Here is a 19,323-nt window from a genome sequence, read left to right on the forward strand (position 1 = left end):
ATCCAACCTCTCCCAATAGGTCAAATCCTCCAACCATGGCAATATCCTTGTAAATGTTTTCTGAACTCTTTCAAGTTTCACAACATCCTTCCAATAGGAAAGAGATCAGAATTGCACACAATATTCCAAAAGTGGCCTAACCAATGTCCTGTACAGCTGCAACATGACCTCCCAACTCCTGTACTCAATACTCTGACCAATAAAAGAAAGCACACCCAATGCCTTCTTCACTATCCTATCTACCTGTGACTCCACTTTCAAAAGGCTATGAACCTGCAGTCCAAGGTCTCTTTGTTCAGCAACACTCCCTAGGACCTTACCATTAAGTGTATAAGTCCTATTAAGATTTGCTTTCCCAAAATGTAGCACCTCACTTTTCTCTAAATTAAACTCCACCTGCCACTCCTCAGCCCATTGGCCCATCTGATCAAGATCCGCTCATTACCTTCTTCCCTGTCCACTACACTTCCAAGGAAATCCCCCATCCTTACCTGGTCTGGCCTACATGTGGCTCCAGACCCACAGCAATGTGGTTGAGTCTTTAGTGCCCTGTGGGCCATTAGAAATAGGCAATAAATGCTAGCCTAGCTGGTGTCACCCAAACCCCATGAATTAATAAAATAAAAATTATTATGTGTCATATATAGGAGTAAGAGTCGAAAAGTGTGGTTCTGGAAAAGGAAAGCAGGTCAGGTAGCATCCGAGGAGCAGGAGAATTGACATTGGGCTGAAAGGTCGATTCTCCTGCTTCTCGGATGTTGCCTGACCTTCTGCGCTTTTCCAGCACCATACTTTTCAACTCTGATCTCCAGCATCTGCAGTCCACACTTTCTCCATATTTTGGAGTTAGCGTTAGGACCAATGAGCTAGATGCTGAAGGTGAAATGTTCAAATCCCACTCCAGACCTCTCCAGTGCAAAAACTAGATGGATTGGATTTTCCAATTGTAATACTCATCTCACAAGTCGGTGGATCTAATAAAGCCCCTTGCTGAACCTCACTGATGGACAATACAAGGATGGTTCCACTGAGGAAGGACTGTGATTTAGACTGCAAAGTCTCAGAGCCTTATAATTGCTCACCAAAGGAAGACTGAAAAATACAATGTTGTCAGATATTGACTGTTCAAGAACTGGGATACAGAAGCTGACATGAAAGCTCAATCACATTACCATCACTTCAAAACCAATATTGGTCATCTTGAAATATAATAGCCGTCATATTGACATTCAGCAATTATTCTCAAAAGATTTTTGGATTATTTTCAGGCTGGTAAACTGTAGCAGCTGCTGTTGATACCTTTCCAAATGTTACATTGCCATTATTCCCACACTTTGATTTCAGTCCTCTTTGCCCTCTCATTGTCTCAATGCTTTTCCTTTCTGTCTGTCTGTCTCCTGTTTGCCTCTTCAATCCTCCCATGTAAACATGTGCTGTCGTTTTGTGAGATTATGTGGTGAGATTGCAGGAGCTGGTGGGCAGACGGTCCAGTAAGTCAACCACAGCAACTCAGTTAGTGAATGAGTGGGAGCTTGCAGCATGTGGGCATCTAGCCAATGGAATTGAGATGGAGGATGTAAAAGTTTCAAAACAGGCACGGGACCAAATCACATGTCCTCATCAATGCCCCTTAAAGTCCCTTTTCAAACATGCTGCTCACAAAACTAAACCTTAAACATTGTTTGATGTGACAAAGGTAAAAGTTGACATCCCCTTCAGATGAAGTGGCGTAAAGGGAAGTTGCATTTATGTACTTAGTCCCTTTTCTAACCTCAGGAGGTAAGTCCCTTACTGCAGGATTCCTAGCCTCTTACCTGCTCTTATAGCCACAGTATTTATATAGCTAATTCAGTTCAGTTTTTGGTCAATGCTAACACCTAGGAATTTGATCGTGGAGGATTCATTGATAGTAACGTTATTGAATGTCAAGAGGTGATGGTTCAATCCTGTCCTGTTGAAGATGGTTATTTCTTGGCATTTGTGTGATGTGGGGTATTATTTATAATTGTGATATAATTTGTTCACCTCTGGATGTGGCAGGACTGCAGAGCTTACATCTGATTTGATGGTTGTGGAACTGCTTAGCCCTGTCTATCACTTATTGCTTATGCTGTTTGGTAGCTCCAGCAGGTTAACACATTATTTTTAAGTATGCCTGCTGCAGCTCCTGCACTATCAACTAGAGTTGGTCCCCTAACTTGACGGTAATGGACTGGCACTTTGTTAACATCATCAGAGGATTTGGAAAGGAGGTCAGAGACCGAACAAAATGAAGGAATGGGTGATGGTTAGGTTAGTAGTTAAGGGTTAATCGGGTGCACTTGGTCGGGGTTTTACTTTTGATCTCTCCCGCTTCATAGAATCCTACGGCTATTTGGCCCATCAAGTCAACACCGACCTCTAAAGGGGAACATCCCACCCAGACCCACTCCCCGACCCAATCCTGGAGTTCCTGTGGCGAAACCACCTAATCTGTACACTATGGGCAACTTAGAATGGCCAATCCACCTAATCTGCACATCTTTAGACTGTGGGAGGAAACCCATGCAGACACAGGGACAATGTGCAAACTCGATACAGTCACCTGAGGATAGAATCAAACCTGGGTCCCTGGTGTTGTGAGACAGCAGTGCTAACTATGGGAGCTACTGTGTTGCACTGGTTTGAAGTGGCTTTACTGAGTATTGAGCTCAGGAACTCCCAGGGTCAGAGCCCACCAGCCTGTGCACCATATTAATGTTCCATTCTTAGGAAAACACTTTGAGATGCCCTGAGAGAGAAGATATATATTATAAATGTACTTTGCTTCTTTCTATGAAGTTTATACTGTACAATGTCCTGAGGCTATCCATTTCTGTCCATTACAAAAGATAATTGCTTTAAAGTTTTAAAACACAGAGGAATCAGTTAACTTCAGTTCAACAAGATGCTGCATAATTCATGAACAGGTTGCTGAACTCTTCAAAAACAAACAGTGCCCCTGACAGTTCTCGGCCTGTCTTGTCTGGATCGACCAATCAATGGTAAAAATCATGAGATCAGGTTGCCAAGTCTGGCTGGAGGTCTTCCTGGAAGATAGATCAGGTGACATGTGACAGTGGATCACATGACACATCAGGAGGGGAGAGCTGGAAACTGAGGGGAAAGGGAGAGGCAGAGAGGAAATCAAGAGTGGGGAAAACATGTACGGAATGCTCAGCAGCATGTCCGAGAGATTTATACCCCGTTCTAGGTGACTTCCAGCAAACCAAAATTGTTGCGAATATGGAACCATCCCAGGATCGGGAAATATCCATATCGTACCATATTCTCACAATATTCTCTATATCGTACCATATTCTCTATCAAACAGTTTTCCAGATCCCTCTTGAATTTGCTGCAACAATCAGTCAATTTTTTCCTCCCTAGTTCTACTCATCCCATAATTTCACAGGATCATTGATTCAGTGCAGAAGGAGGCAATTCAGCCCATCATGCCTAGTGCTGGCTCTGCTAATGAGTGAGACACAAAGTGCCATTCTCTTGCTTTCTCCCTGAAACTGCGAATTCTTCCTTTTCAAAGAACCATCCAATTTCCTTTCAAATTTCTCAACTGAACCTGCTTCGACCACACTCTCAGGCAGTGCATTTGGTACCAATTCTAACCACTCCCTCCATAAAAATATTTATTTCTATATTTTGCTTCTTTTGATAATTTTGGGATAGTGTAGGGAGACGAGCTGAGAATGGTTCACAGGTTGGCACAACATCGAGGTCCGAAGGGCCTGTTCTGTGCTGTATTGTTCTATGTTCTTTTACTAATAACTTTGAAAAGAGACTGAGTGCTGCTGGTTTTAAGAAAATTTAAGCATGACAAAATCCCCAAAGCTGGATCAAATGCCAATCCATGCTCAGTGGAGGGTGGCCTACAGCAATGCTGCCTGTAAACTTTCTTTTTGTTCATCGGATATGAGCACTACCAGCATTTATTGTTCAGAAGGCATTTAGAATCAACCAAAAGGACATTAGTGAACCAAACAGCTGTTTACAACAATTGACAATCATTACATGGTCCTCATTGGAATAGCTTAATTTATTAGATTAGAATCCCTACAGTATGGAAACAGGCCCTTCGGCCCAACAAATCCACACTGATCCTCCGAAGATTCACCCACCCAGATCCATTCCCCGACCCTACATTTGCCCCTGACTAAAGCACCTAACACTATGAGCAATTTAGATTAGATTAGATTAGATTCCCTACAATGTGGAAGCAGGCCCTTCGGTCCAACAAGTCCACACCGACCCTCTGAAGAGTAACCCACCTAGTCCCATTTTCCTCTGACTAATGCACTTAACACGATGGGCAATTTAGCATGGCCAATTCACCTGACCTGCCCATCTTTGGACGTAAGGCTGGAATCGAACTTGGGACACTGGTGCTGTGAGGCAGCAGTGCTAACCACTGAGCCACCTTGCCACCCCATTAATTTATTATATCCAAGATTTTTTTTATTGAATTCAAATTTCACTATCTGTTATGGTTTGATTTTAACCCTTTTGCTTAGAACATTAGCCCTGGGCACTGAATTAACAAGGACAGTGACATTCCCACTACACCATTGCCTCTCCAATCTACCAAAGCCGTCTTGTGTGCAGTTCTGGTCTCCAAATTTGATGGAAGACAGTCTGGCTATTGAGGGAGTGCAGCGTAGGTTCACGAGGTCAATTCCTGGAATGGCAGGACTACCTTACGCTGAAAGACTGGAGCGACTGGGCTTGTATACCCTTGAGTTTAGAAGACTGAGAGGGGATCTGATTGAGACATATAAGATTATTATAGGATTGGACACTCTGGAGGTAGGAAACATGTTTCCGCTGATGGGCGAGCGCCGAAACAGAGGACACAGCTTAAAAATACGGGGTAGACCATTTAGGACAGAGATGAGGAGAAACTTCTTCACCCAGAGAGTGGTGGCTGTGTGGAATGCTCTGCCCCAGAGGGCAGTGGAGGCCCAGTCTCTGGATTCATTTAAGAAAGAGTTGGATCGAGCTCTCAAAAATAGTGGAATCAAGGTTTATGGAGATAAGGCAGGAACAGGATACTGATTAAGGATGATCAGCCATGATCATATTGAATGGTGGTGCAGGCTCGAAGGGCAGAATGGCCTACTCCTGCACCTATTGTCTATTGTCTATTGAAGGGATGTCAGGATGGAGTGTGTATGAAGTGTAAAAATGCCACATTGGTCCCGTTCCATGGGTTGGGGTTGAGGGTTATTGAGACAATGGAGAAGGAACCTTACTCTGTGTTTGACTGAATGTCACTTGTTCTGGGGCTATCTGTACTTTGCTTCACATTGACAATCAATAGGGCCACTCTCCTGCACCTTCCAGTGGGGGACTGAGGGAGGTCTGGAGCTCTTTTGCGGTTTTGTTACCACTGACCATGCTCAGGGCTGGGCTGCCATTACAGCAGTGGCTAATTTAGCTGCCAGGCCTGATATGTGATACGTTCCTGCTACATACAATCACCAAGTGTGAGGCTGAACCTAGGCTGTGAAAAACTACTCACAATCGCAACATCAGATCTGATCGTGCTGACAGAGAACCTGCCCAGTGCTGAAATTGTGCTGCCCTGGCTGTTTTCCTGGAATTGGGAATGGTGTGTGGAATGTTTCATTATCAGCTGGGAATTCTTAGACTCTCCGCAGGAAATTCAGGCTTGACTTGCCAGCTCGGAAACATTGTGTCACTCATTCCTCTCCAGCTTGAGACTACTGGAAATTACTTAAACAATAACAGAGTTGAGGAAAATGACTTTGAACATTTTGGGGTACAGGTGTTAGCTGGAAACAAAAGAAGCATTTTGACATTGCCATCATATTAAAGAAAGACTTGCAATTCTGTAGTGCCTATCAGATTCTCTGGGGCTTTCCAAAATACTTTACTACAGCTAACGGGAGTTCTTTCTGTATCGCTGCTGTGGTAATGTGAGCAAACGCAGAAATCAATTTGTGCACAGCCGCATCTCCCAAAGCAGTAATTTGAAAACAGTTAGGTGGTGGAGTGGTCATGTTACTGGGCTAGTAATAGCAAGGCCCAGATTAATGCTGTGGCAGGGGGACATGGGTTCAAATCTCACCTTGGAATCTGGTGACATTTAAATTCAATTAATAAATCTGGAATTGAAAACTGGTCTCAGTGCTGGCAACCCCGAAATTATCATCAATTCTGGGAAGAGCCCATCTGGTTCACTTTGGGGTGGCACGGTGGCACAGTGGTTAGCACTGCTGCCTCACAGCGCCAGAGACCCGGGTTCAATTCCCGTCTGTGTGGTGTTTGCACATTCTCCCCTTTTCTGCGTGGGTTTCCTCCGGGTGCTCCGGTTTCCTCCCACAGTCCAAAAAAAGAATGTGCAGGTTAGGTGAATTGGCCATGCTAAATTGTCCGTAGTGTTAGGTGAAGGGGTAAACGTATGGGTGGGTTGCTCTTCGGAGGGTCGGTGTGGACTTGTTGGGCTGAAGGGCCAGTTTCCACGCTGTAAGTCATCTAATCTAAATGTCTTTGAAGGAAAGAAATCCACTGTCCTTACCTGGTCTGGCCTATGTTTGACTTCAGAGCAGTTAAGGACCGTAGAAATGCTGTCGAGCATCTCAGTTCAAGGACATGGGCAACAAATGGTCAGGAATGCCCACTCCTCATATGAGAATAAACAAAGAAAACATTGTCTATTCTCCTCATGATCTCAAACACCTCCATCAAATTTTCTCCAAGGGGAAAAGCCCCAGCTTCTCTGCGTAACAGTGATCCTTAGAACCATTTCTGTAAATATTTTCTGCACTCTTTCTAAAGCCTTAGCGAGCTTCTGAACGTGTGGTGCTCTGAAGTGGAATTAACATTCCAAACAAGGCTTAACCAGCGTTTTAAGCAGGTTCATCATTAAATCCCTGTCTTGATGTGTTGAATTAAGATAGAGCAGGTAAGCAGCCCCAGTTTCTAAATCAATAACTCTAACATAATCTTCAATTTGTACGAAAGTGAAGCACTCAGGGAAGGAGATTTGACTATTGCCCGTGTTGTGTCAGCTGATCTCAGCTGGGTAGAGGGTTGGGGCGTGTGTGTGTTGATAAAAACACTGTCAATATCTGCTGTCAATGTCTTCTAGCTGCAGCTGAACAGTCACATAAACCAATGGCAACACAGAGAATCTAGAAATGTCACATAATTTCCAACTATGAAACTACACGGATGCATGGATCTTCAGTGAAATGAAGCCTGCAACATACAACAAGAGTTCACAAACAGGACCATGATGTTGACCAGATAATGCTTTCATTGAGAGAAAGATCAGCGGAGTGATGGGAGGAATGCAGAGGGAGATACAGGGGTCTCTGCTGCTGATCACTGTCCAGTGGAATTGTGTGAGAATAATATTCGATATGACTTTAGGCTGCCATGGTGGCTCAGTGGTTAGAACTGCTGCCTCACAGCGCTAGGGACCCAGGTTTGATTCCAGCCTCAGACTGTCTGTGTGGAATTTGTATGTTCTCCCCGTGTCTGCGTGGGTCTCCTCTGGGTGCTCTGGTTTTGTCCCACAGTCCAAAGATGTGCAGGTTAGGTGGATTGGCCATGCTAAATTGCCCGTAGTGTTCCAGGATGTGCATGCTTGATGGGTTAGCCATTATAAATGTGGGGTTACAGGGGAGGGGGGTTGGGTTGCTGGATCTGGGTGGGATACTCTTTGGAGGGTTGGTACAGACACATTGGGCCAAATGGCCTCTTTCTGCACTGTCGGGATTCTATGACTGTAAGGACCACACATATAGATAGATCCCACAACCTAAAACTCACACAATGTGAATAGCAACTTTTACATGATGGATGTGGTCCACTTGCTGCCTGTGAGACCACTTATACCCTCCCAACTCCAAATTTACAGAGAGAGAAATAAATCGTTTGGTGTATACCAGGGAGACATCCAATGACCAATTTAGAAACGACTGGTTTTCCACTTGTGGGGGTCTGTAGTTTATGGCAGGCCTTCTCCAGCTAACCTGGGAACACCTATTGTCATGGAAGGACTTCCCTGAGTAGAAGATTGCTTGAGGAATCTAGAATATCCTTCTAAACAGGACTGTGGATGCGATATGTTAATGGTCTGAGATGCTTAGATTAAGCATGAAATGATATGGAGCCTGAATGGGTAAATGGAGTTGATCTGCTGACATAAACAATGGCAGTACAGACTCAAGGGGCTGATTGGCTTCCTTCAGTAAATTCCCTGCAGTCTTTGGTGATCCTAACTGGTACACGATAATTGGACCTCAGCTTCCCGGACCAAGGAGGAAATTGCAGCTGCTGTGAAGATTCTGGGTGTAAACAAATCGAATTCAGTGCCGATCTCCTCCAACAGAGAGAGTCAGCTGACACTCCTGACAGAAACCATAGCCTCCCGAAGCAGGTTTGAGAGTGCAATGTGAGCTGCTACCTCAAGGAAGAAGGGAAAGGGAACATCATGACTGGATCTAATCAACTGAACATATGAAGGTCAATTAAAGAAAGCTAGTATTCCCCTGCGGCAAATTTTATTCAACGAACTTGCTTGAGATTTTTTCAGGTGAAGTAACACAAAGTGTGGATGAGGGTAATCCAGTTGTTACCAAGTACATGACCTTCCAAAATACATTTGTTTAAGTGCCACATAGCAAGCTTGTTAGGGAAGTACGACCAGAGTGATTGCCCTTGACATTAAGGCTGCATTTGACTGAGTGTGGCATCAAGGAACCCAAGCAAGACTAGAATCAGTGGGAATCAGGGGAGGTGTCTCCACTAGTTGGAGTCCGGCCTGGCGCAAAGGAAGATGGTTACAGTTGTTGGAGGTCAGCCATCTCAGCTTGAGCACATCTCTGCAGGAGTCCCTCAGGGTAGTGTCCTAGGCCCAACTATCTTCAGCTGCTTCATCAATGACCTTCCCTCCATCATAACTTCAGAAGTGGGGATGCTCACTATTGATTGTACAATGTTCAGCACTATTTGAGAACCTCAGATACTGAAGCAGTCTGTGTTCAAGTGCAGCAAGTTCTTGAACCATATCCAGGCTTGTGCTGATAAGTAGCAAATACCAATCACAGCATACAAGTGCCAGGTAATGTCCTATCCAACAAAAGGGAATCTAATCAACATCCCTAGATCTTTTTCAATGGCATTACCATTGCTGTATCCCCCACTATCAATATCCTGGGGTGACCATTGATGGCAACTGAAATGCACTAGCTGTATAAACACTGTGGTTAAATAATTAGGTCAGAGGGTAAGGATCCTGCAGCGGGTAACTCACCTCTTGGTTCCTGAAAGCCTGTCTACCAACTTCAAAACACAGTCAGGAGGTCAAGAGTGTGATGGAATACTCCTGGGCTGCTGTCCCTAGTTGCCCCTTCAGAAGGTGGTGGTAAGCTGCATTCTTATACCAATAAGATATCCTCAAAATGCTATAAGGGATTTGCCTGAATAAATGCAGCTCCAACATCATCTAGAAGCTTGACACCATCCTGGACAAAGCAGCTTGCTTCATCCACAAATATCCACTCCCTCCACCACTAACACTGAGTAGCAGCAGTGTATATTGTCTACAAGATGCACTGCAGACATTTACCAAGGTTCCTTATTGTAAACCTGTCCTCTTCAATGGTTGGTGCCTTTCAAACCCACAACCACTTCCATCTAGAAGGACAAGGACAGCAGATACATGGGAACATGATCAAGCTCCCCTCCAAGCCACTCAGCATCTGGACTTGGAAATATATAGCCATTCCTTCACTGTCACGGGGTCAAAATCCTTAAATTCCCTCCCTTGCGGCATTTTGAGTGTATCTCAGTGAGTCAAGAATGCAGCTCATCACCACCTTCTCAAGGCGTAACTAGGGATGGGCAATAAACGCTGACCCAGCCAGCAATGTCCACATCCTATGAATTACACTTTTAAAATGTTAAAACCAGTGCCTTTCGCAAAAGACACAGTAGCAGTATCGATGTGAAGTGGGCTGTCTGACAGGAAACAGAGAGTAGTGATGGAGTCTAGGCTTGGGCACAATTCCAAATCTTTCTGAATATTACAAAACTTGGAGGTTTGTGAACCATGAACCGACAATTTGAAGAAGACACTAAGAGGCTGATGGAACAGGCTGAGAAGTGACAGTTCAAATTGAGTGCAGAGCAGTTCAATGTGATTCATTTTAGTAGGAAGAAGGACAGGCAATATCAATTAAAGATAATAATTTTCAAGTGGTGCAGGAGCAGAGGGACCTGGGCAATCTATACACCAACCATTGAAGATGACAGGTTGAGAGAAAGAATTATAATGTGTATGAGATCCTTGGGCTTTCTGAAAAGGGGCACAAGTACAAAAGGAAGGATGTTATGTTAGATTTGCATAAAACACTGGTTTGAATTGAATTAAAATTGGCTTTATTGTCACACTTGAGTACAGTGTTGAAATTGCTGTGTTGTAAGTTTTACAAATCACCACCTACGGCGCCAACTGGAGTATTGGGACCAATTCTGAGCACCACAGTTGAGGGAAGAATAGGAAGGTTTTAGATAGCTACATTAAACATTTACAAGAATAGTTCCTGGCTCCAAGTAGTGTCAGTTCAGTGGACAAATTGGAGAAGGTGGATCGGTGCTCCTTGGAGGAGGGAAGATAGATAGCAATATTCTATAAATCTAGTTAGAATAGATAGGGAGAAACCCCTCCAACTTGCAGGTGGACGAAGAACCCAAAGGACACTCTTTTAAGGTGATTTTCAAAAGAAGCAACAGACATGTCAGGGAACACCCCCTAGTCAGGCTCGGGAACACGCTCCTGGAGAGACAAGGAAGGCAGATTCAATTCAAGCCTTTCAATTAGAATTGGACCATTAAGGGAAGAGTAGGGGAGTGGGATCCAGTGAATTGCTCCAACAGTGAGTCAGTACGGACATAATAGGCTGAATGGCCACTATCTGTTTTGTAACCATTCTCTCATTCCCACTGTTTCCCCTCCCCGTTGCTATGCAATCTCTTGGGAAAGGGGAAAATAAAGAGAAAAATCCACAGACATGATGGCAGAAAAAATCTGGAAAATGACTCCTTGAGCTTTTGTCAGTCAAAACCAGCCCAAAGATTCTTTACAGACAGTGGCATCTGTATAATGCCATCTCTGACAAAAAATTATGTCAAAAATAAATCCCCTCCCCTTTAAAGGATGAAGAAAATTCTGAAAGGGTTCGACAGTATAGACACAGGGATAGGACGTAGCTTTGCTCGCTGAGCTGTAGGTTTGATATCCAGACATTTCATTACCTGGCTAGGTCAGTGGCGACCTCCAAGTGAAGCGAAGCTGTTGTCTCCTGCTTTCTATTTATATGTTTGTCCTGGATGGGGTTCCTGGGGTTTGTGGTGATGTCATTTCCTCTTCGTTTTCTGAGGGGTTGATAGATGGTATCGAGATCTATGTGTTTGTTTATGGCGTTGTGGTTGGAGTGCCAGGCCTCTAGGGATTCTCTGGCATGGCTTTGCTTAGCCTGTCCCAGGATAGATGTGTTGTCCCAGTCGAATTGGTGTTTTTTTTCATCCGTGTGTAGGGCTACGGGGGAGAGAGGGTCGTATCTTTTTTGTGGCTAGCTGGTGTTCGTGTATCCTGGTGGCTAACTTTCTTCCTGTTTGTCCTACATAGTGTTTATGGCAGTCCATAGGACAAACAGTTTACACAATTTAGTCTCTGGATGCTATAAAGAGGGTGGAGCATTGTAGCCATTAAGTTGGATGGTGCCACAACGCTAACACTTGTAGTGAAGGAGTTGATTTCATGATTATTGGCTCCATGGTACTTGGCAAGCTTTTGTCTCGCTTTCATTTTGACAGTGACTTCAATGTCTTATCTGGCTTCCAGGACTTCGAGTAATGGAGTCGTGCATTACCTGCAATGCAGGGGTGTCTAATGGTTGTCCTCAAGCCATGACCTGCAATTCCGATTAGTCCACACTGGTGCATAAGCTCACTAGCATACAGCGACCAGAGTTTTAGGTTTTTTTTAAACCCCTTTTTGTATATTCATGGAAGGGTAAACATAAACAAGTCTGCAGTTTGGGACATAGTTCAGAGGAGATGGCTTTCTGTTGATGGGATAGTCAGCCCCTTATTAACTCTGTAGGCATAGGAGACCACACTGTTGTGTGTATTGAATTGCATCTCTCCTTTTGAAGGGCTGCAGTTTGAAGGTCCCTTGGCCCACTCTCAGGTATGACATTCCATCAGTCCTCTCAGGGCGTTGCCAAACTGCCGCTGAATTTATCTCTATGGTCATTGTTTGGCCATAGCAGCTTTCGAATTTAAAACAGTTGGAATTAAAGTTTGATACTTTTGTAAGTAATTGGGATTATGATCCTTCGTTTCCAGGTGCATTATTTCTAACATTTATGGTTGTCAATGGGAGCACACTGTCCACAAATTGACTATATGATTTGCCCACAGTATGTCAGCAATTGCACTTTGGAAATAGTTCCCGCATTGTGAAATGCTTGAAGGTCATAAAAGACACTTCAGAAATAGAAAACAATTCAAGGAAAAATCCTGGCAGGTTCCAGAACTTTTTAAAAGTATTAGCTCAGGATCTATGCCATAACGCTGTTTGTTTTAACTGTTAGAAATGGCTTTGCATGAACATTTTTTTTCTCCTACTTCCTCTCTTTGCTTTCCTGAAGATACTAGAGAGAGTTTATCAGACAGTAAGAAACCCAGTTAGACTCTCGCCTGCTGGCTGTGATGTGCTGACGGATTGATGGGCCGACCTCCTAGACTCACAACCAAAGAAAGAAAACAGAAAAAAAAAGATACTAAATCGCCTCATCTGTTTTAAATCTTTTTCTCACAGATGAGAATTCCACAGCAGTTCCTCCCTCAGATGAAATAGTGACCAGTGTCTTATTAGGCTGGACCTCCACTGACTTCACTTGCTCAGCGTGTATGGCTCAAATTGCAAACAGAAAGAATCACAGAATTGTTGTGGGGCACTGGGCTGGTAATCCAACTGTAATGCTCCAGGGATGTGGGTTCAAACACCATGAGCAGCAGATGGTAAAATTTGAATTCAATAAGAATCCATGATATAAAGCCAATCCAACTTCTCTGAATATCGTAAAATCCCATCTGATTCCCTAATGACCTTGAGGGAATGAAATCTGCCACCTTTACCTGGCTTGGATGTGATTCAAGACTCACAGCAATGTGATTGATTCTTAACTGGCCTCTGAAAGTTAGGGCTGGGCAATAACTGGTGTGAGCAAGTCAAAAAGGTGCCATTTGCTCCATCGTATCCGTGTCAGCCCTTCCATTTCAGTGAGCACCACTTTTCTCCTTGTAACCCTGCACACTCTTTCCTTTCAGATCATCCTGTAATTAATTCCCTCTTGATTGAAACAGCCCGTCCCATTTTTGAGGGACAAGTCCAGAGCTTAACGACTTGCTACCTGAAAAAAAAATGCCCACGTATTTTTTGCCTTAATTACTTGGAGACTTTGGTTCGTGCGTCAGTGTCTGATTTAAATACGGTTTTGGTGTTAGACTAGAATATATGGAGTTGCTGGGCACGTCCGGCTATTTGATTGTGGGGTGCATCACAACCGAGTTGAGCCATGAGATATTACGGTCTGCCTGGCTATGTAAGAAAGCTATGCTTTGAAGGACTTCAACGCATCCCGTTCTTGCATTGAACCTGGTTTGCAAACTATTTTGGAGTGACTCTGTGCTGCCTGAAATAAGCCTGGAGATTGGAACAGCTTTGGTCACGTTTAATGCATTAATGATCAGTCAGTGTTGAGCACACTAGAAACGGTCCGTTCGAGGGGTTTGTCTTGCTGCAAATATTGCTATCACCCACAGCTGCAAAAAAAAACCCCTTCTTTTCAAACACAAATTTTCCTCAACCTGGATAATTTTATGTTAGCCATGCTGTTTATTTCACGCTCTCTTCCTTCCACCTCCCTCCTGAAGCTGGGAAAAATATGACTTTGTGAATGACCAACTGCATCAAACACTGGCTCCTTTCCCTTTTGCCACTCCCTTGCATCGAGGGGGCTTCCCCTTTCGGTGCCCCCCCCACCCCGAGAATGAGGGCTGCCTCTGTGTCATGCTCTGTCATTGTCTGCCTGTTCCAGTCCTGGATATAGCGCGGGCGAGCGCACTTTCAAATGAGAATTCAGCAAAGGCGAGCACTTGAGTCGGGAGCAGTGGCGTCTGCTTGTATTGGAGGGTGTTCTCACTAGAGTTAAGAGGCATTCTTTGCTGTGAAAGCTACAGGAAACAGCGAACGTGCGTGAACCCACAATAAGGATTCCGGTTGACTATTTAGAGGACTGAAACGTTGCCGTTTCCCCAACTTTTAAAGGTGAGGACGCGGGACAGGGTTGGTTAGCTTGGAAGGTCCGGAAGACTTGCAATGAAGTGAAGTTTAAAGGTCTGGATTCTAGCTGCAAGTTTGTCTGTGCAGCGGTTTTTGCTCCGAGCTCTGTTCAAGCACATCCTATGATTGCACCAATTACTCCTAGACTCGTCCTTCCAACAGCTTTAATTGTGGCTATTTTTACTCAATTTTTTTTGTAGCTTGTTGCCCCCCCCGCCCCGTTGCTTGCGTACGTTTTCTGGAGGCTTCACTGGGATGCGAGGGGTCCCTTTTAAAGGGGTCTTAGTGCCGGCCTCAGCGTCTGAGCCCATTGCACTCCCGCTTAAAACGCAGGATTTGAAAGGAGCATTAAAAGCTTTAAATTTACTGGTTGTGACTGCTGATTTTTTTTAACTTGTAGAAAATAATGGTCTAGACCTAAATGTAGTTTGAGTTTGTCCGTTCAAAAAAAAGAGAATTTTCAGTCCCCCCCTCCCCCTTAAATAGTAAATTTTGCTTTCCTTCAAAAGGTTGTGATTTCCTTTCAACGTTTTAATAAGGCGAATAGAAAGATTCCATAAATAGCAGTTGCACCAGATGGATTCTGGAAAGTGGCCAGATTGAAATAAACACAAGCTTGTTCACTAAAGGGTCTTCTGCGGCTGGTTTTGTTTTTCCAGTGTCATGTTGAGTTCTGTGTAATAAGACGCTTGTCTAAAGTTTGACAAAACTCTGCAAACTTCCCCACTTCCCGCTTTTTAATATAGTCCAGAGAGCGAGGGAGCGCGGACTGAAAGGTAAAAGCATTTTGAAATCTGTAGTTAATCATTTGTCGCTCCCTGGAAACAGTCTGGTTTTTGGCTAAGTATGTTCTGTATTAAAGTGAAACCGGTTAATGTACAGCTGGGAAAAGCACAGGCAGTGAACAGTATGGGACCGCTGAAACTTATTCTGGTTTTGGGATCCTTGCGATTTGTATTGTGTGTTCAAACACTTGCTTCCCTGCATTTCAGCTTATGCTTGTCTTACACTGCAAACAATAATCCCAACCTCCTCAGACATTCCTCCTGCCTCAGTGTTTTCATAGAACAGTACAGCACAGAACAGGCCCTTCAGCCCACGATGTTGTGCTGACCACTGATCCTCATGTATGCACCCTCAAATTTCTGTGACCATATGCATGTCCAGTAGTCTCTTAAATGTCCCCAATGACCTTGCTTCCACAACTGCTGCTGGCAACGCATTCCATGCTCTCTCAACTCTGTGTAAAGAACCCACCTCTGACATCCCCTCTATACTTTCCTCCAACTAGCTTAAAACTATGACCCCTCGTGTTAGTCATTTCTGCCCTGGGAAATAGTCTCTGGCTATCGACTCTATCTATGCCTCTCATTATCTTGTATACCTCAATTAGGTCCCCTCTCCTCCTCCTCTTCTCCAATGAAAAAAGTCCGAACTCAGTCAACCTCTCTTCATAAGATAAGCCCTCCAGTCCAGGCAGCATCCTGGTAAACCTCCTCTGAACCCCCTCCAAAGCATCCACATCTTTCCTATAATAGGGCAACCAGAACTGGATGCAGTATTCCAAGTGCAGTCTAACCAAAGTTTTATAGAGCTGCAACAAGATCTCATGACTCTTAAACTCAATTCCCCTGTTAATGAAAGCCAAAACACCATATGCTTTCTTAACCCTGTCCCCTTGGGTGGCCATTTTAAGGGATCTATGTACCTGCACACCAAGATCCCTCTGTTCCTCCACACTACCAAGAATCCTATCCTTAATCCTGTACTCGGCTTTCAAATTCGACGTTCCAAAATGCATCACCTTGCATTTATCCAGGTTGAACTCCATCTGCCACCTCTCAGCCCATCTCTGCATCCTGTCAATGTCCCGCTGCAGCCTACAACAGCCCTCTATACTGTCAACGACACCTCCAACCTTTGTGTTGTCTGCAAACTTGCTGACCCATCCTTCAATCCCCTCATCCAAGTCATTAATAAAAATTACAAACAGTAGAGGCCCAAGGACAGAGCCCTGTGGAACACCACTCACCACTGACTTCCAGGCAGAATATTTTCCTTCTACTACCACTTGCTGTCTTCTGTTGGCCAGCCAATTCTGTATCCAGACAGCTAAGTTCCCCTATATCCCATTCCTCCTGACCTTCTGAATGAGCCTACCATGGGGAACCTTATCAAATGCCTTGTTGAAGTCCATATACACCACATCCACAGCTCGACCCTCATCAACCTTTCTAGTCACATCCTCAAAGAACTCGATAAGGTTTGTGAGGCATGACCTGCCCCCCTCAAAGCCGTGTTGACTGCATTTAATCAAGCCATGACCTTCCAGATGGTCATAAATCCTATCCCTCAGAATCCTTTCTAACACCTTGCAGACGACAAGATGTTTCAAGCATAGTTCCTAGCTCCCTTCTTTCCCAGGCCTTTTACTGTGGAATTGCTCACTTCCCTCAAAGCTTTTCCTTCCTACTAGGTCAGGGAACAAAACTGGAATTGCCACCTGATTTACTGCTGTCTCTTTGCTTATTGAGATGGATTACCTGTGTGCTCTCTCTCATTGCTGTGCTCTGGGAGCTTGCTCTGTGTAAACTGGCTGCTGCATTTCCTACATTGACAATGGTGACTACACTTCAAACACCCCTCATTGGCTAATAGCCAATGGCTTTGGAATGTTCCAAGGTCAGTAAAGGCATTACTGGAAATGGAAAAGATATGCAGGTTAAAAGTTTTGGCCAAGGGACGGGGGAGTGGAAAGTAAAATTGCTAATTCAAGCAGTGAGACTAACAACCAGGAATTGATTCCAGTCCAGACTGGGGACTCTGGTGACAGCAAGGGAATGGTTGCACTTGTCCGCCGTGAGCTAGCACAGACTTGATGGACTGATTGGCCTCTGGTGAAGTTAAGATTCTATGAATCTTTATTTCTTGAGTGACCTATGCTGAGAGTCCTCCCCCCACCACCCCTGATCTTATGGATTTTTCAATTTATTTTGATGGAATTTTTATCTGTGGCAAAACTATGAAGTTAATCATTCATCAGGACTATGTGACATTGCTGCTGCTTGTTTCTTCAGTCACTGTGTTGCAGGCTACATTGCGTTGACAGAAATTGTCCACCCAGTGATCAATGTTTATGCTCCATACTAGCTGCTTCCTACTCTTGTTACCTCTCTCCATCCTCCTCCCTTACCCCTCTATATCAAACTTCCCCTTGAATACATCAGTGTGGTCTGACAACAGATTTACATTGCCACTGCTCTCTTTAAAGAATTACCTGTTTAAATTCTTTCTTGTGTAGTTTGTGCTGTCTGTGTAGCACCCTCTGTCCTGGAGGAACACTGTCTCATTTTTTTTTAGTGTATCAGTTGTATATCGTAGAACTACAAAAGCTACTCTGATTTTTTTTTTTGGGTGATTTATTGTATTTATATCCGCTTGCCGACACATGGAGAAAGGTTTTTTCCATATCTATTTTGCCAAATACTTTCAGACGTTTAAAGGTTTTGATCAGGTCTTCTCATGATTTTCTCTATTCCAAAGATGACAGACCCAGTGTGCTCACCTTTCTAGTAGTTCCATCACTTGTTTGTTTGTGTGGTTTTTATACTTTCAATGTATTTGTGGGATACTGTACCAGCATTTATTGTCTGTCCCTAATGTCTCTGGAGAAGGTTGTGGGGAGCCACTGCCTTGAACTAGTCTCCATGAAGACGGTTAATACACCTACAGTTGGAGGATCAGATAGTTCAGTTGGCTGAATGGCTGGTTTGTGATGCCAAGTGACACCAATAACCCGGGGTCAATTCTTGCAATGTTGAGGTTACCCCGAAGGACCCCCCCTCCCCAACCTCTCCCCTTGCTTGAGGCATGGTGATACTCAGTTAAACCACTAACAGTAGTCTGTGTCTCATGGGAGGTCTGTGGTTTTGTAAGATTGTGGCGACTTTGCTTTTACATAGGCAGTACTGTTAGGAAGAGTGTAAAGTTTTGAGATCTCTTTCTCTCTCCCTCACCGTGTGTGCACGATAAGACTGTTCTTTATGGACGTGTTAATGGTGAACTCTGGTGCTTCACTACCAGCCTGGTAAACTCAGATGGGTTGGATATACCGAGAGTGTGTTGCTGGGATAGCTTTCCAAGCAACACACTCTCGACTCTGATCTGCAGTCCTCACTTTCTCCTGGGTTGGACATGGGGCTATAATTTTTCTCCGTCATAATCCTTTGCTCCACACTTGATGTGGATGAGGTTCCTCACCAAGAGATAAACCTCAATGGCGTTACCTTTTCTCAGGAAATTGTGCCTCCATCGTCACCGTTGATTTGTCAAAACCAAAATGAGCATGTTTCCCTGAAAATTGAGAGGGAGAGTGCGCTGCGGTATCCTGGCATGTACACTGGTGAACTAAGTCATGGGTCACCAGTGATACCATCCTTTTTTAGCCTCAATGGAAGATTCTACTCTGTATAGTTGTTAATTTACAACGTTAAAAATATCATATAGATGGGGCATCTCGCCAACAGCGCTGGGGGTGCACCTACAACAAAGGGATTTCCAAAATTCAAAAATTTCAGTTGCCTACCATCCCCCAAGCACAATTAATGATGGCAGCAACTTTTTGTCCTTGACCAAGGCATTTATCCCAAGACTGAATAATAATGAGAATTGATTGCTGCAAACTTTAGCCTTGAGCTGAGAGAGCAACTTCATAGAACATAGAACATTACAGCACAGTACAGGCCTTTCGGCCCTCGATGTTGCACCGATCTGTGGAACCAAGTAGAAATCATGGTTAGTTACTGATAGAGTGTTGGTGAATTAAGAGTGAGGCTAATGGTTCGTTTCAGGATAAATTCAGTGAGAACATTCTCAGAACTTAAATTAGCTTAAACTTCCTCCAT

At 44.1% G+C, this 19,323-nt stretch overlaps 1 protein-coding gene across 3 annotated transcripts in view; it reads left to right on the forward strand.

The window, feature by feature from the left end:
* LOC140484571 (sorbin and SH3 domain-containing protein 1) overlaps positions 1-19,323 on the forward strand; it is a 408,466-nt gene that overhangs the window by 136,061 nt on the left and 253,082 nt on the right. For 2 of the 3 annotated variants that reach the window (XM_072582965.1, XM_072582978.1), the window contains exon 1: positions 14,120-14,404. The exons of the other annotated variant lie outside the window; for it this stretch is intronic. The gene's annotated coding sequence lies outside the window, so the exon portion shown is untranslated. Of the gene's footprint in view, positions 1-14,119; positions 14,405-19,323 lie in introns of those variants that run through there. 3 annotated transcript variants of the gene reach the window in all.

Source organism: Chiloscyllium punctatum, chromosome 13, assembly GCF_047496795.1.
Source record: "Chiloscyllium punctatum isolate Juve2018m chromosome 13, sChiPun1.3, whole genome shotgun sequence".
Taxonomy (NCBI): Eukaryota; Metazoa; Chordata; class Chondrichthyes; order Orectolobiformes; family Hemiscylliidae; genus Chiloscyllium; species Chiloscyllium punctatum.